The sequence below is a fragment of the Canis lupus genome, chromosome 7 (genome assembly GCF_011100685.1).
Source record: "Canis lupus familiaris isolate Mischka breed German Shepherd chromosome 7, alternate assembly UU_Cfam_GSD_1.0, whole genome shotgun sequence".
NCBI lineage: Eukaryota > Metazoa > Chordata > Mammalia > Carnivora > Canidae > Canis > Canis lupus.
The window spans coordinates 77793337-77809383 of NC_049228.1; positions in this window are offsets into that span (position 1 = coordinate 77793337).

Genomic DNA, 16047 nt, shown 5'->3' on the forward strand with positions numbered 1-16047 from the left:
CTGTTTCTGTTTCTAGAATAGGAGCTGCTGCTGCAGAGGTGGTTCTACAGAGAAGGCTCGGCTGCGGTGCCTGGGCTGCCTCAAAGGCCTCCCTGCTAGAAGTTTCCTATATAAGGAGCTCTGCGGAACACGCTGCCTCGGCGGCTGGGGCCGGGCCGGGCCGGGCCGGGGCTGGGTGGGCCCGGCGCTCGGGGAGGAAGGACGGCCCCAGGGGCTGCTCCGTCTCTCCCAGGCCGGCTCCCCGCACCTCCGGGGGAGCGCGGCCGGCCCCTGCCTCTCCCTCCCTGAGCGCTTGCGTCACTTCCCGAGGATTCTGCGGTCCTGGAGACAGACTGCCCGGCTTCCAAAAAAGGAATTTTCCCTGATGTGCTGATCCTGTTGACTCAGCGGGCGCCCTCGCTCGCGCGTCCTCTTCCTCCTGGGGCACCCTGGTCTGTGGGGAGGTGGGGACTGAAGCAGAAGGACGGTGGACGGGCCGCCCCATCATCAGAAAGAGGGTTTGTTCCGCAAGCCTTCGTAGGGCTTGGGGGTTCCCTTGCCTTCATCCCGGCTGCTGCTTCACGGGCGCCCTGGGATGGCGCAGCCCCGCGGAGCTCTCGGGGAAGGCCCACCCGGCCTCCCGGCTCTGGAGCTCCAGGCCCACGGACAGGCCGGCAAAGGCTGATTTTGTGAAGATCAAAGGCTTCAGGCCCCTGCACGAGGCTTTGATAGAAGAGAACTAGCAGAATAAAGACCTGCTCCATGTCTGGGCAGGGTCCCAACAGGTGCAGCTCCCTCATGGCTCTGCTTAGAGTTAGGCGACCCGCATTCCAAATAGGACACTTCCTTGCTCTAATCTTAGTACCTCCACACCCCACATGGAGTCCGCTAGCTGGGAGACAGGTGTGATCCCCCCGGTTGGCAGGAAGGGCCACTGGCTGCTGGGCTGAGGTCCACCCAGGGTGCAGCCTGCAGAGAATCGGCTACAGGGCATGGGATGTCACCAATAACCAAGTCACTAGCTGAATCCGCTCCGGTGGCGTGTGTCCTTTCCCAGGGCTCGAGGTCTCTCCAAGTACTGTTGACTTACTGACTTCTAGAAGTACAATTCAGGAAACAAGAAATCATCCCTATGCACTCAGAGCTCATGACCTCTCATTCCTGGGTGCGTCCCGATGTTTACTAGTGAGCCCCTTTCTCAGTCACACATACACAGCTCCACTTCCCCACACATGCTGGCACCTCCTCCAGGGAAGCAGGTGAGCAGGGGACAGTGTGCAGGCCTGCTGCAGACTGAGATCGTTAGCACGAAATACTTCTGAAGCAGTCACCTCACCGCCCAACAGTCTCCAGTTCACTCCCTGCTGTGAAGAGACTTTGCTGTCACAAGACTCCTCCTTCATCTATCTCTGCAGTTAGGATTAGAGCAGGGTGGTCCAGGAATTCCATTCCACACAGACGTTCTTGGCACAGGTTTAAAAAGTGTTAACAGAGCACCTTCAGTCAGCCTGTCACTTTCCAATTCGCTACATTTCTATTCTTCCACCCAGGCCTCGGCCCCGAGTCAGTGACCCTGCTTGTAGGCTTTGTCACATGGGGATCTTAAAACAGGAATCCAGTTTCTTCCAAGGAAAGTTCTCTTTCTCCTCCTACACAGTGGAGGTGTGCATGGCCCCCCTTCAGAGCGGCTCCTCTCAGAGGGAGCCAGAGCCTGGCCCTGCCCCTGACCCTCCTCGGGAGGGACATGGGTGGCTTTCCCTCAGCACCCAGGCCTGGGAGAAGGTGGCCTTTCTCTGGAAGCTATGCATGGCATCTCATGGCCCAAGGACAAGCCATAGTGACTTGCCCCCAAACCTTGGGTTCCCGACTCCTCTGTGATAAATAAACCATATGTAAATAAAACTCTGGGGAGCATCCCTCTCCTTTCTCTTGTGGGACTCCTGTTCATTGCTCCAATTATCTTAGTTTCTACAAGAGAGTTGGAACCACCCTCACATGAATAATTGCAGACACCAGGCTTGTTCTGGGGGTCCTTATGTTTGTCACACCCCGAGAAAAGCCCAGCTCCCAGATGGCTCCTTCCCTGGCCTTAGAGACAGGACAAGGTAGAAACGTGCCTCAGACAGCCTCCCAGCTACACAGCTGGCCCCAAACTCTTAGAGCAGATTTGTTTTTATTTTTTTAAAGATTTTATGTATTTGAGAGCGAGAGAGAGAGAGAGAGAGCACAAGCAGGAGGGAGGGAGAGTCAGAGGGAGAGGGAGAAGCAGGCTCCCCCCACTGAGCAGGGAACCTGATGCAGGGTTCAATCCCAACACCCCAGGATCATGACCTGAGCTGAAGGCAGGTGCTTTACCCACAGAGCCACCGAGGCGCCCTTTAGAGCAGATTTATTTTATTTTATTTTTATTTTTTTAAGATTTTATTTATTTATTAATGAGAGGCACAGAGAAAGAGAGAGAGAGGCAGAGACACAGGCAGAGGGAGAAGCAGGCTCCATGCAGGGAGCCCGACGTGGGACTCCCGGATCCCGGGACTCCAGGATCACGCCCTGGGCTGAAGGTGGCGCTAAACCACTGAGCCACCCGGCTGCCCCTATTTTATTTTACTTTTAAGATTTTATTTATTTATTTATTCATGAGAGACACAGAGAGAGGCAGAGACACAGGCAGAAGGAGAAGCAGGCTCCCTGCGGGGAGCCCAATGGGGGACTCGATCCCAGAACCCCAGGATCACACCCTGGGCCAAGGGCCGGCATTCAACCACTGAGTCCCCAGGCATCCCTAGAGCAAGTTGAAAGCCCAGGACACAGGCAGCCCCAGTGGCCCAGTGGTTTAGCACTGCCTTCAGCCTGGGGTGTGATCCTGGGGACCCAGGATTGAGTCCTGCATCGGGCTCCCCGCAAGGAGCCTGCCTCTCCCTCTGTCTGTGTCTCTCATGAATAAATAAATAAAATCTTTTAAAAAAATAAAATAAAGCCCAGGACACAGATGAGTAGACAAGAGAGGAGCTCTTCCCCCTCCACTTTGTAGGGGTGGGGACATGAGACATACATAACATTTAGACAAGTGTGGCTTTTAAAATCTGTCAGTTCACTACTTTTTACTTGAAGCCTCTGTTCCACTGAGTGTCCGCGCCACCTCACTCCCCAGCTGTTCGTGCCCCGGCTCTGGGGGCTAATATGTCCGGGCAGCCTGCAGGGCTGGATCCCACCCAGGTGTCCCTCCAAGATGCCCACTGACTTTGGAACTCAGCCTATGAAGGTCATTCTGCACATTTCCTGCCCCACTTGCGCAGAGTCTCTGTGCCTCCACTGCTGGGAAACAAGGGAGCCCTGAGGACCCCCCACCATACAACAGTTGTGTGCCTGGCATGGACTATTGCAAGGTGTGCTGGCTTCCCGGCTCCTCCAGGAGAGGGAATATAGGTCCACGCACGTGTCAACTCCCTGGCCTCTGGCTCCAGGATCCAGGATCTGACCCTTCCTAAAAGCACTCCATCTTTTCTGAGTGAACCTAGCCCTCTATTTCTGTGCCCCACATAGCAAGCACAGGGTCATACTACAAACCTGGCCCCCTTCCTGGAGGGCTGCGGGGGCGGGGGTGTGCAGGAAGACTGCCTACGCGTTGAAATCACCACCCTGGTCATACATGCTGTGCCCCACATCCTCCTTGTCCACCTGGCCATGATTCATGGGAACTCAGTGAGGGGACAGTGGGAATAGGGTGACACTCCAGCCTGCCAACACCTGTCTCATAGGTGTATAGTTAGACCTCAAACATACAAACAACATAAAATCTGAGAGGATGTTGCTTCCACTCCTTCCTGTCCCACAGGAGGACAACCCCAAATAGCATTTTGCTTTAGAAAAGATGGCCTTTCTCCTCAAGGGATGAATCATGCCCAGATGAGGGCACTCGGGTCAGGAGCATGGCCCCTGAGGGCCAAGCTCTTGCCTCCACGTAAGTCATTGATGACACGGTGTCCTGGGTGTGTGCAGAGCCCTACCCACCCCACCCAGGACCTTTGTGCTCTGTCCTCATCCTTGGGTCACATCCCTCACAAAGGCAGTGTCTGGGGCCAGGGCAAGGAGGGGGCGTGCAGGTGGGGGGGACTCTTGGGGGTCTGAGCTACCAGTGCAGGAAGGATATCTCTAGGATCCTTCCCCGGGGGGCTTCTAAACCTCTGGGAGGGTAAGAAGATCTCCTGCCAGGCTCCTGGGTCCTGGGGCCCAGAGTGCCTCTGGCCATGCTGGAAACCTCAGTGAGGCCTTTGGAGTGTGTGCACTCATGCAGGCGTGTGAGTGCATGTGTGTGCTTGTGTATGTATACGTGTGCATGCCCTTTGCACGTGTGTGTGCACATGCTGTGTGCATGTGTGCACCTATGCTGTTAAGGGAGGGAAAGCCCAAAGAAAATCTGTTATTTTCATTAGAACATTATTTAAATATGTACAAACAAAATCAGATATGAACCCTTTATTCTGACTGCTTCTATACAACTTTTTTTTTCAGATTTGCATAACAAATACAAACCGGAAAAATAACACTAAATTCAAGTTAACAGCATTAATTTAATGTAGATGATGCTTGCTGAAGTTAAATGGCCGCTTGCAATGGGACTCTGACTCGCCCTATGAGAACCCTGGGTTTGCTCAGGTCACTGCAAAGCTTCCCTTCATACAGTGCTGTGCCACCATCTGCCAGCACCTGCTGTGGCATCTTCACATAGAAAGTGCTCAATAAATGTTTGTCGATTAATGGGATAAATAAATCAAGGAAGGAAGTCCCCTTCTACTCTTTTCTTAGGAGAATTATATTTTACACTACAACAATAAGCACAAAAATACACGGAAGACTGAAATGCACATATGATGCTTAACATGATCATCTAAATTAAAATACAATTAAAAAAATAAAAAATAAAAAAATAAAATAAAATGTAAAACTTCTCAGAATGAGACTTAGACTCCCACTCAGAAGCTTGGCTTTAGTGGAAACTGCCATGTGAGTTCCTCTCCCCTCCACCTAGCCCACCTCCATTCTGACTCAGGGCACAGCCTCCCTGAGCAATATCTTGATCCTATATAATGAGAAGGAAACATCCACTCACTCTGAGTCAGATCTCAGGCTGATTGCAAGGGTGGAACTTCTCAAAGAATGTGAAGATGTTTTTCTAAAGTAATGGGAGCTATTCAGTTGCAAATGACTCAGGTTTGTAAGTTCCCCTCCTGCTGGAGAGAGAACTTAAAAAGAAAGACAGAAACCAGTATCAAGTGCATTTTTTCCAATTCCCTTAAATTTTATTTTTCGGGTGAAAATAACAATCATTACAACAACAACAAAAAGTGACTTATTATTGATAGACACAAATCTTGATTCATTCAAGATAAAAATACTAAAAACATATATATCTCAGCATGGCAATTGTGTTATGTCAAAGCTCATAATTAAAAGAAAACATATAATTGTTGATAAGGAAAACCATTCACACTCTAAGCCATTTATAATAATGAAAACTTTAAAAATGTAATTAAAGGAAGCTGATAAAGCAAATGGAAGGCATTTAGAGGACACCAAAGTTCTTAGGGTTGTCTATTGTATGGTTAAAATAACAAACAGATTTAAAAATTAATTTAAAAAATTAATAATGATAAAAATGATAATGGTTATATTCCCCAAAAAACTCCCTACCTTCTACAGCTACAAACTGAAATATTTACAGACAAAGTAAATGATATCTGGGATATGCTTCAAGATACTTGGGGGTGGAGCAGAAAATAAATGAGAATATAGCTGAAACAAGGGTACTCAGGAACTGACCATTGTTGATATGTCCATGGGGTTCATTACACCATTTTCTCTTTATGTTTAACTTTTTCCATAAGAGTGTTTAAAAATCATGCATTTTCCGGGCACCTGGGTAGCTCAGTCAGTTAAACATCTGCCTTCCACTCAGGTCATGATCCCAGCCCCGCATCCAGCTCCCTACTTAGCAGGGAGCCTGCTTCTCTCTCTCCCTCTGCTCCATGCCTCGCACTCTTTCAATCTCTCTTTAATAAATAAATAAAATATTTTTGAAAAATCAAGCAGGGATGCCCGGGAGGCTCAGCGGTTGAGTGTTTCAGCCCAGGGCATGACCCCAGGGTCCTCTCTGCAAGGAGCCTGCTTCTCCCTCTGCCTGTGTCTCTGCCTCTCATGAATAAATAAATAAATAAAATCTTTTTAAAAACTAAAAAATTTTTAAAAATCAAGTATTTTCAGACAGAACTTCAAGAAAACATTTATATGGGTTATGTTCTTCCAGTGAAGTGTTTTCTTGACTTGGTTTTTATGAGATGGAGATACAACAATTTTGGTTAATGTTCCTATTTGTTCTAAAAGGTGTAATACACCTGACAAGCTGGGAAATAAAGTAAGAAGACTGGTCAGGCCTCAATGGTCATTCTGTGAAAACCACATCATGCTTTGTATATTCACAGTAATACAAAACTGGAATGAAAGTCCTTAAAATTTTGGAAAAGAAAAACACTAAAAAAAAAAAAAAAACACCTAAAAAAGACATTTGGAAACGATACATTATAGCCTAGGAAAAGCGCCAATATTCTTTTCCTTTCATTGTATCAGAAAGAAAATGTTCAGTTATTAAAAATGGCAGATTAATTCCATAAATTATAAAAGTGATCCTATATTTAAAATAAACTGAGCTTGAAGGAGAAGACACTCTCAAAATGGAGGTACAGGAAAAACCATTTGCAGATACACACAATGAAATGTCAACTCGAGGAGAAAACCATTTTTCCCATTGATGATGTCTAACCAATTACATTACAATGGACTTGTGGTTTGATGACAAAAGTGGAAAATCTAACAACGTTTTTCATTATTTCAAGTTATTGAATTATGTTCCATGGCTTGAAAATGAATAAAAATCAACAAGATGAAGCCACTTACTAAATAATGGCATTCTAATAAAGTGTTTTCACGGCTTGGTTAATGACGGAGACATTGTATAAACCCTTAGGCAGTATTAGCGAAGTCTAGAAGTCCTTTGAATGGAATTATGGTTAGTTTTGTAGAACTCATGAATACCAGGAGCAATACCATTGATGTGAAGAGCAGTTCCCCATACAAGTCACCCAATGTCTACCGACGTCATTCCCTGTGTCAGACCATGGCTCAGACAGTGGCATCATTTAGCTAGCAGCCACCAATTCATACAAGGAGATGAACATTTCCTAAAAATTGAAAGTGATTGAAAATTGCTAAAATGATTTGACAAATTATGCTACAAATTATATCACCTGACTGGGAGTTTTAGAATATATAGTTTTATTTAGCTAGGAATAAAATAAATCATTTTTATTTCTTTTTTGAGGGAGAGTGTGCATACACATGAGGTGAGGAGGGGCCAAGGGAGAGGATCTTAAGCAGACTCCCTGCTAAGCTTGGAGCCGAACTTGGGGCTCAGTCTCAGGACCCTGGGATCACGACCTGAGCAGCAATCAAGAGTCAGATGCTTCACTGATTGAGCCACTGAGGCTTCCCTCATTTTGTATTTTGTTTTTTATTTTATTGTTTGTTGTTTTTTTTTGAAGATCTTATTTATTTATTCATGAAAGACAGAGAGAGAGAGGCAGAGACACAGGCAGACGGACAAGCAGGCTCCCTGCGGGGAGCCCTATGTGGGACTTGATCCCAGGTCCTCAGGATCATGCCCTGAGCCAAGTACAGACGCTCAATGGCTGAGCCACCCAAATGTCCCTCTCATTTTGTATTCTGATTGATTAATTAAAGTTTTATGATTCTAGTTCTTGCCATATTTTAAAATCCCCCTGTGTTTAACAGACATAGATGTTGTCTTGAAGACTTCTACAATATGTAGGTGCTAGCTCCAAGTCCTGCTATTTTGCCAGCTGTAGTGACCTTGGGGGAGTTCAATGATATTGCTAAGATTTAACTTCTTCATCTGTAAAATGGGTATAATGTTATTTTTCCTTCCTAAAGCAATGTTATAAGATTGCATTAAGACAATAGGTGAAAAAAAAAAAAAAAAAAAAGACAACAGGTGTTGGGGCGCCTGGGTGGCTCAGCAGTTGAGTGTCTGCCTTCAGCCCAGGGCGTGATCCTAGAGTCCCGGGATTGAGTCCCACGTCGGGCTCCCCTCAGGGAGCCTGCTTCTCCCTCTGCCTGTGTCTCTGCCTCTCTCTCTCTGTCTGTCATGAATAAATTAATAAAATCTTAAAAAAAAAAAAGACAATGGGTGTTAAAAACAGGCACTCAAGCTCAGCAAGGAGTCTGCTTCTTTCTCTCCCTCTGCACCTAACCCCGCTCTTACTATCTGTCTCTCAAATAAATAAATAAAAAATTTAAAAACAACAGACACTCAGATTAACTCAATTTATCAACCATGAGAAACGATTTCCTCACTGTGGCTATCAAGGTAGACTCGTGTCTTAAGCTCCTGGGGAGACGAGGTATTTTCCTCGTGGGGTGTAAGGTCCTGCGGGGTGCTGGAGCCCCACGATGGCAGGTTTGGCCTTCAGTGTGCATGCCCGGCCTGCCCTGGGCGCTCTCAGGGTGGTCCAGAACCTGGCCAGGTGGCCTTCGGCAGGCCCAACATGAGGCGTGTGGCGCAGGACGGCCTCTGCCCCATAGCCTGGAGCCGCGTGCAAATGACCTGCAGCCCCAAGCAGACCTGCCAGCCAGCCAGTTGGCAGCTGGGCAAGAAAAGAAATGCCCGTTGTTCAAATCACTAGGTTTCAGCACGGTTGGTTGTACCAGGTCTTTCAGCAACAGCAAACGCGTCCCCTAAATGCCAGAGTCCAGGGCCTGCCTCTGCTGTCTTGGCTATGCAAGTCTGTGGTGGGCGCTCCTCCTCTCTGCAGAGCATCCCTCCTCCTCCTCCTCCTCCTCCTCCTCCTCCTCCTCTTCCTCCTCCTCCTCCTCCTTTTTCTTCTTCTTCTTCTTCTTCTTCTTCTTCTTCTTCTTCTTCTTCTTCTTAAGGTTTTATTTACTTATTCATGAGAGACACACAGAGAGAGAGAGAGAGAGAGAGAGGCAGAGACACAGGCAGAGGGAGAAGTAGGCTCCATGCAGGGAGCCTGATGCAGGACTTGATCCCGGGACCCCAAGATCAGGCCCTGGGCCCAAGGCGGCGCTAAACCACTGAGCCACTCAGGCATCTCTCCTTCTTCTTTTTTAATACTTTATTTATTTATTTATTTATTTATTTATTTATTTATTTGAGAGAGGGGGAGAGCATGAGCAGAAGAGGGGGAAGGCAGAGGGAGAAGCAGGCTCCCCTCTGAGCAGGGAGCCTGACCTGGGGGTTGATTCCAAGACGTGAGCCAAAGGCAGATGCTCAACCCACTGAGCCACCCAGGTGCCCCCTTTCCTGTTCCTCAGGTGAGACAAGCAAACCTTTCTTTGAGGAACAGCTGGTACTGGACCTTACAACGTCTGGACAGAACTGCCAAACACAAAACCTCCTTCGTGCCACACGGCCCAGGCTGGTCCAAGCAGCATCCATGGTCCCTGCCCCCCAGAAAGCCCAAGTAGCCTGCACAGAGACCACACCTGGTAGAAACAAGAAGAAGACTTCAGGGGCAGCTGCGTGGGGGCCCCATCTGCTCCCGGGCCATGCCCCTTCCATTCTCTGAGGCACCGCTTTAGACAGGGTTCAGGGCCTGCGGCCTACGAACACTGCCCTCCACACGCCCACGGGGCCCGAGGGGGCCTGCCCGGCCGGGTGGGCAGGAAGAGCAAGACAGGGAGTTCTGCTTCCAAACCAGCCCCCGCCCCGGCTCCTCACTGACCAACAGCCATTTGCTACCAGAGTCCTTGCAGGGAGGGGGCGGGGTGTGTGGCAAAAATCCAGTTCAATTTTCCAACCCCTCCTTCTAGAAGGAGGGCAGTTTTAGGGGCCACCAAGAAGGATTCTGACCCTTCTTGGGTCAGTCACGTTCAAATAACTCTAAATTTTTGAATGTTTTTATCATTATGAAATACTTCCATAGTTCAAAGATAGTTGTATTTGATTTTCATAACAATAAAGATACTTATTATCATGATTACCCTGCAGATGAGGAAGCCTAGGCTCTAGAATTTAGGGGTACCTGGGTGGCTCAGTTGGTTAAGTGGGTGCCATCTGCTCAGGTCGTGATCCCAGCGTCCTGGGATCGAGTCCTGCACTGGGCTGCCTGCTTCTCCATTTCCTGCTCACCCTGCTTGTGCTCTCTCTGTCAGATAAATAAATAAAATCTCAAAAAAAAAAAAAAACAAACAAACAACCTAGAATTTAAGTGCCTTCCTCAAAGTCCCACCAGTGCCCTCCCAGGGTTCCAGATGCCTCTATCCACCTCTTCCCGGCTATAGATGGAGAACAGGGAGCCTGGAATGGGGTTTGGCAGGTAGCAGGCATCGTAAATGCTTGGGAAGGAAACACCCTTCACATTGAGGAGAAAGATGTAACAGAAATCCAATATACTATCTTCAAAATATCAGACCCATTTATTTTCCCATTTCTTCCTGAAAAAGGCAAATTAAGCCTTTACTATAAATCTGACACAAACACACCCTTTTTTCTCTTCTCTTTTATTGGGAAAGAGGTACACTGTCAAGATTTGTTTAAGAAATGCTTCCACATGGAGGATGTGGAGAAAGGGGAACCCTCTTACACTGTTGGTGGGAATGTGAACTGGTGCAGCCACTCTGGAAAACTGTGTGGAGGTTCCTCAAGGACTTAAAAATAGACCTGCCCTATGACCCAGCAATGCACTGCTGGGGATTTACCCCAAAGATACAGATGCAGTGAAACGCCAGGATACCTGCACCCGATGTTTCTAGCAGCAATGTCCACAATAGCCAAACTGTGGAAGGAGCCTCGGTGTCCATCGAAAGATGAGTGGATAAAGAAGATGTGGTCTATGTATACAATGGAATATTCCTCAGCCATTAGAAATGACAAATACCCACCATCTGCTTTGATGTGGATGGAACTGGAGGGTATTATGCTGAGTGAAGTAAGTCAATCAAGTAAGTTAAGTAAGTAAGTTAAGTAAGTTAAGTCACCCACTTAACCAACTGAGCCACCCAGGTACCCCTAAATTCTAGAGCCTAGGCTTCCTCATCTGCAGGGTAATCATGATAATGAGTATCTTTATTGTTATGAAAATCAAATACAACTATCTTTGAACTATGGAAGTATTTCATAATGATAAAAACATTCAAAAATTTAGAGTTATTTGAACGTGACTGACAAACATTATATGTTCTCATTCATTTGGGGAATATAAATAATAGTGAAAGGGAATAGAAAGGAAGGGAGAAGAAATGGGTAGGAAATATCAGAAAAGGAGATAGAACATAAAGACTGCTAACTCTGGGAAATGAACTAGGGGTGGTGGAAGGGGAGGAGGGCGGGGGGTGGGAGTGAATGGGTGATGGGCACTGGGGGTTATTCTGTATGTTGGCAAATTGAACACCAATAAAAAATAAATTTATTATTAAAAAAATAAATTAAATAAATAAACAAACAAATAAATAAACTATAAAAAAGAAAGAAAGAAAAAAGAAATGCTTCCACATGAAGCTGGGTGCAGTATCTTATGTCTAACTTGCATATGTTTAAAATTTTCTGTATTGAAAGGGGGGTTTTATTGATTGCTTTTTTTTTTTTAATAAGATTTTATTTAATTGAAAGAGAGAGACGTAGAAGCAGGCTTCCCATTGAGCAGGGAACCAGATGCGAGGCTCGATCCCAGGACCCTGAGATCGCAGCCTGAGTCAAAGGCAGACACTTAACCGACTAAACCACCCCGGTGCCCCTTGTTGATTGATTCTTGATGCTTCCTCTGTCCCAAGGAGCTGTGAGTGAGACAAGCCCTTCCTCTAACTATAGGTCTGACGTTTGGGAGAAAAGCCCCACCTACCCCCGCGTTGCCGCAGGCTTAGCTCTCAGTCAGGGTGGGCTGCAGAGACACCTCAGGGTCTTATAACAACTGAGGCCCAAGGCTTTTCTTTGACTGCATCCCCTCTGCAGAGTGTTTTTGCTGTGCTCTCTCCTCTGATGGCTCTGAGGTCAGCAGGTGGCCCAAGCTTCTGCCCCACACGCTTGTGCTCCCCACCCGGCCCTGCCACCTGGGCCCTGGCACTGGCAGGAAAGAACTAGCCTTAGCTTGTTCTAGAAACAGAAAAGAAACAAAGGGCACCCTCACCCCAGGCTATGACATGACACGAAAAAGGCACTCTTTTTCCTCTTGATATCCTTGCACCACATTGCCAGCATCCCCAGAACAACAGTCGGGAGCAGGGCTGGGCATCCTCAGCTGTCTGGGCGTCACCCACCTGCTGTGGCATTCCTCGAGCCTGTTGCTGCCTGCCAGGCCTGCTCCAGAAGGCAGATGGCTGCATAAAAATAGTCAGGGAGCCCTTGAGGTGCCACTCCTCCAGCTGCTCTGTTGAGTGGAAGCCAGATGAGAGAGGGGACAAGGCCTGGCCTCTGTCTGGAGCAGAGGTCGGCTGCTCAGGGTGCATGTCTGGTGGGTGAACACAGGCTCTCGGCCAGCGAGGATGAAGAGGAAGAGCATGGCCAGGGGGAGAATTTCACCCCTCAAGGGAAGCCTTGTGTATCCCAGCTCTGCCTAGAATAAACACTGGGCAAAACAGTTGTTTCTGTTATATCAGTTTCCAATCAATTCTACTGAGGCTGAAACAGTTCTGTTGCATTAGCCAGTGTAGATACAGACAGCGGGTTTCTTGTTTAAGAAGCTGGGATCTAAAAAAAAAAAAAAAGAAAGAAAGAAAGAAAAGAGAAAAAAAAAAGAAGCTGGGATCTAGACAATGGGGAGTTACTAATCAGCAGGCTGAAAGTTTCAGTTGAGCAAAATGAGTAAGTTCTAGACATCTGAGGGACAACCTTGTATCTATAGTCAATAATGTTACAGTGTATGCTTTGCTCAGAGGGTAGATGTCACTGTAAGTGCTCCTACTAAAATACAATAAAATATCAAAGAAGAAAAGAAAATGCAGCAGCTAGAGTCCAAGAAGCCAGAGGCCAGGACAGGTTACTTGGCTTTGTCATCTGTAAAGGAGTGACCAAGACCCGCCTTGGGAAGGACAGTCCTTAAATGAGATGTGTTGCATAAAGCACCGTGCTCTCTGTCGGGAGCACTGTGGACACGGCACCAGATGGCTTATCTCTCCTGATCAAGTGAGGGAGCCGGATAGCATATATTTGGCGGTGAGTCACAGATACACTGTAGGACGGACAGACTAAGGAACTGGGAGGTGAGCCCGCAGGGTGGGTGGACAGCGATGCTTCCTGAATCACCAGGCCAGCTGAGAAGCGAGGGAGGGGCTGCCACAAAATTCCTGAGGACAGCTGAGACAGCTGGGAGCGGGAGGGCACCAGTCTGAAGTGAGCTGAACTCTCCAAATAGCTGTTTCTTATGATAGAGAAGGAACGAGAAGAACGTCACATTGCTTTGGTCTGGCACTTTCGGGTTTGCAGGCGTCTTCATGCAGTTACACCAGGTGCTCCTAGCCAGCCGGTAAGGTGGGAATACCCACCCCGCTGCAGAGCCCCGGAGCAGTGGCCGTAGGGCCTGTCCCCCCGGCGTCCCAGATGGCCCACCCCTGCAGGAGCACCCAGGGCCAGCCCATGGCTAGCAGAAAACTCAGTCCCTAACTAGCTCAGTGAGGGAGAACGAGGCGCAGAATTCAGGCATATAACTGGTTGATCATAATCAGCTGTAACCATTCTGACTCTGCTTTTAAATGCCATCTGAAGCTGTGGTCTATGTATACAGTGGAATATTCCTCAGCCATTAGAAACGACGAATACCCACCATCTGCTTCAAGGTGGATGGAACTGGAGGGTATGATGCTGAGTTAATCAAGTCAAATGGAGAAGGACAAACATATGGTCTCATTCATTTGGGGAATATAAAAAATAGTGAAAAGGAATAAAGGGGAAAGGAGAGAAAATGAGTGGGAAATATCAGTGAGGGTGACAAACCATGAGAGACTCCTAACTCTGGGAAACGAACAAGGAGTGGTGGAAAGGGAGGTGGGCGGGGGGATGGGGTGACTGGGTGACGGGCACTGAGGGGGGCACTTGACGGGATGAGCACTGGGTGATATGCTATATGTTGGCAAATTGAACTCCAATAAAAAAATTAAAAAATAAAATAAAAAATAAAAAATAAAATGCCATCTGAATTTATATTTAATTCTTTTTAAAAATTTTTATTTATTTATTCGTGAGAGACACAGGCAGAGGGAGAAGCAGGCTTCCTCCAGGGAGCCCAACGCAGGACTCGATCCCGGGACTCCAGGATCATGCCCCAGGCCGAAGGCAGATGCTAAACCCCTAAGCCACCCAGGGATCCCCTGAATTTATATTTAATTCTGAGAAAATTCTGGTGGACACCTCTTTGTTCAGGGAGGAAATACTAAATTTTTCCTCGTTTCCCATCATAATATTCTGGGTCCTCCCTTCAGAAAAGGAAAGTCCTCTGCGCAGATGACTTTTGCACATTTTCTTCCACTCCACTCTCGTCACTTACAATCACTTCCTGGGTGCAGGTGCATAATCAGCAGTATGCTAAGCACTGTGGACAGCATACAGGAAGTTAGTCTCTAGCCTGGGGAATTTACAATCTAGTCCAGAAGGTAAGACTTCTAAATGTGGGACACCTAGACGGTGTGATCATGGAGACATCCAGAGAGCGCATGACCATGAGGTTGGGGCAGACACACAGGGCGGCCTGGAAGTTCAATCCTGACATACCTGTGTGGCGATGTCATGTCCATCTGGAGTCTGGGACCAGAAAAAGAGCACATCAGAGTATTCTAACCTCGAGGTGGGGGTGATGCACAGTAACTTAATTTGATCCAAGGCACAGGGGTAAATAGCAAAAACTCAAACGGTCCCTTCTGTGGGGCTAGTTGTGAAAATGCAACAGGGCTCTATCTTTCCCAGCACCATTTGATTACGTAACAGCTCAGTTAGTGATAGGAAGGGCTGGAAAGAAGATGAACAGGTCCAAACACCCCGGACGTGTCCCAGGGCAGGGAGAGGCCAGCTGACACACCCCAGGAGGAGGTAAGAGATGCAGCCTGAGGGCCTCTGAAGAGGCACAGGCGAAGTCCCAAGGGTGGATGGAGCATATTGCCAGAGGTTCGAGCAGACGATACAGGTAGAAGCGCCACTGAGGGGAACAGGAAAAAGTAGGGGCTGCACAGGGAGAGGCTCCAGCTCCTCAGGAGGCTCCGGCTGCATAGAGAAACCTCAGAGGCTCAGGCTGGGGAACCCACAGCAGTGTCCAAGTCACAGGAAAATGAAGTTCCATAGCGGGAACAAGGGTCAGCGTTCAGGGCAGGGATAAACTGAATTAAATCTTTTTTCCAGGAATCAATAGACACAAGTTCAGGCCTATAAGATATTTATCACCAATAAGTGTATCCTGTATGCATACAAATGCTCACTGGATTCATCACACAAGAGAGGCTAAATACTCTGGTCAACCTCAGGAAGAGAAGGCACAGATCTCAGGAGGTCCCCAGGAAATCCCACCTCCTGAATTTGGTGCGAAGGTCAGCTCCTTGCCCTGAAGGTGGGAGGCATCATGCGGCCACCCACCCTCACTGTTGGGGCCTCCCAGCCTGTTGGGAGGCCCCGAATCTCATTAGAACGGGCCCTTTGGGGGATCCCTGGGTGGCGCAGCGGTTTGGCACCTGCCTTTGGCCCAGGGCGCGGTCCTGGAGACCCGGGATCGAATCCCACGTCGGGCTCCCGGTGCATGGAGCCTGCTTCTCTCTCTGCCTGTGTCTGCCTCTCTCTCTCTCTCTCTCTCTGTGTGACTATCGTAAATAAATAAAATTTAAAAATTAAAAAAAAAAAAAAAAGAACGGGCCCTTTGGGTCGATTATTATCGTGCTTTCCTGGGGTTAGGCATGGGGGATCTGCTCTGCCGGTGCAAGTCCTGTTGAAATTCTCCTTCCGTGATGTTGCCCCCATACCTGCCCTCTCTCACACACTGCTGGGCAGACTCATTCATTCACTTC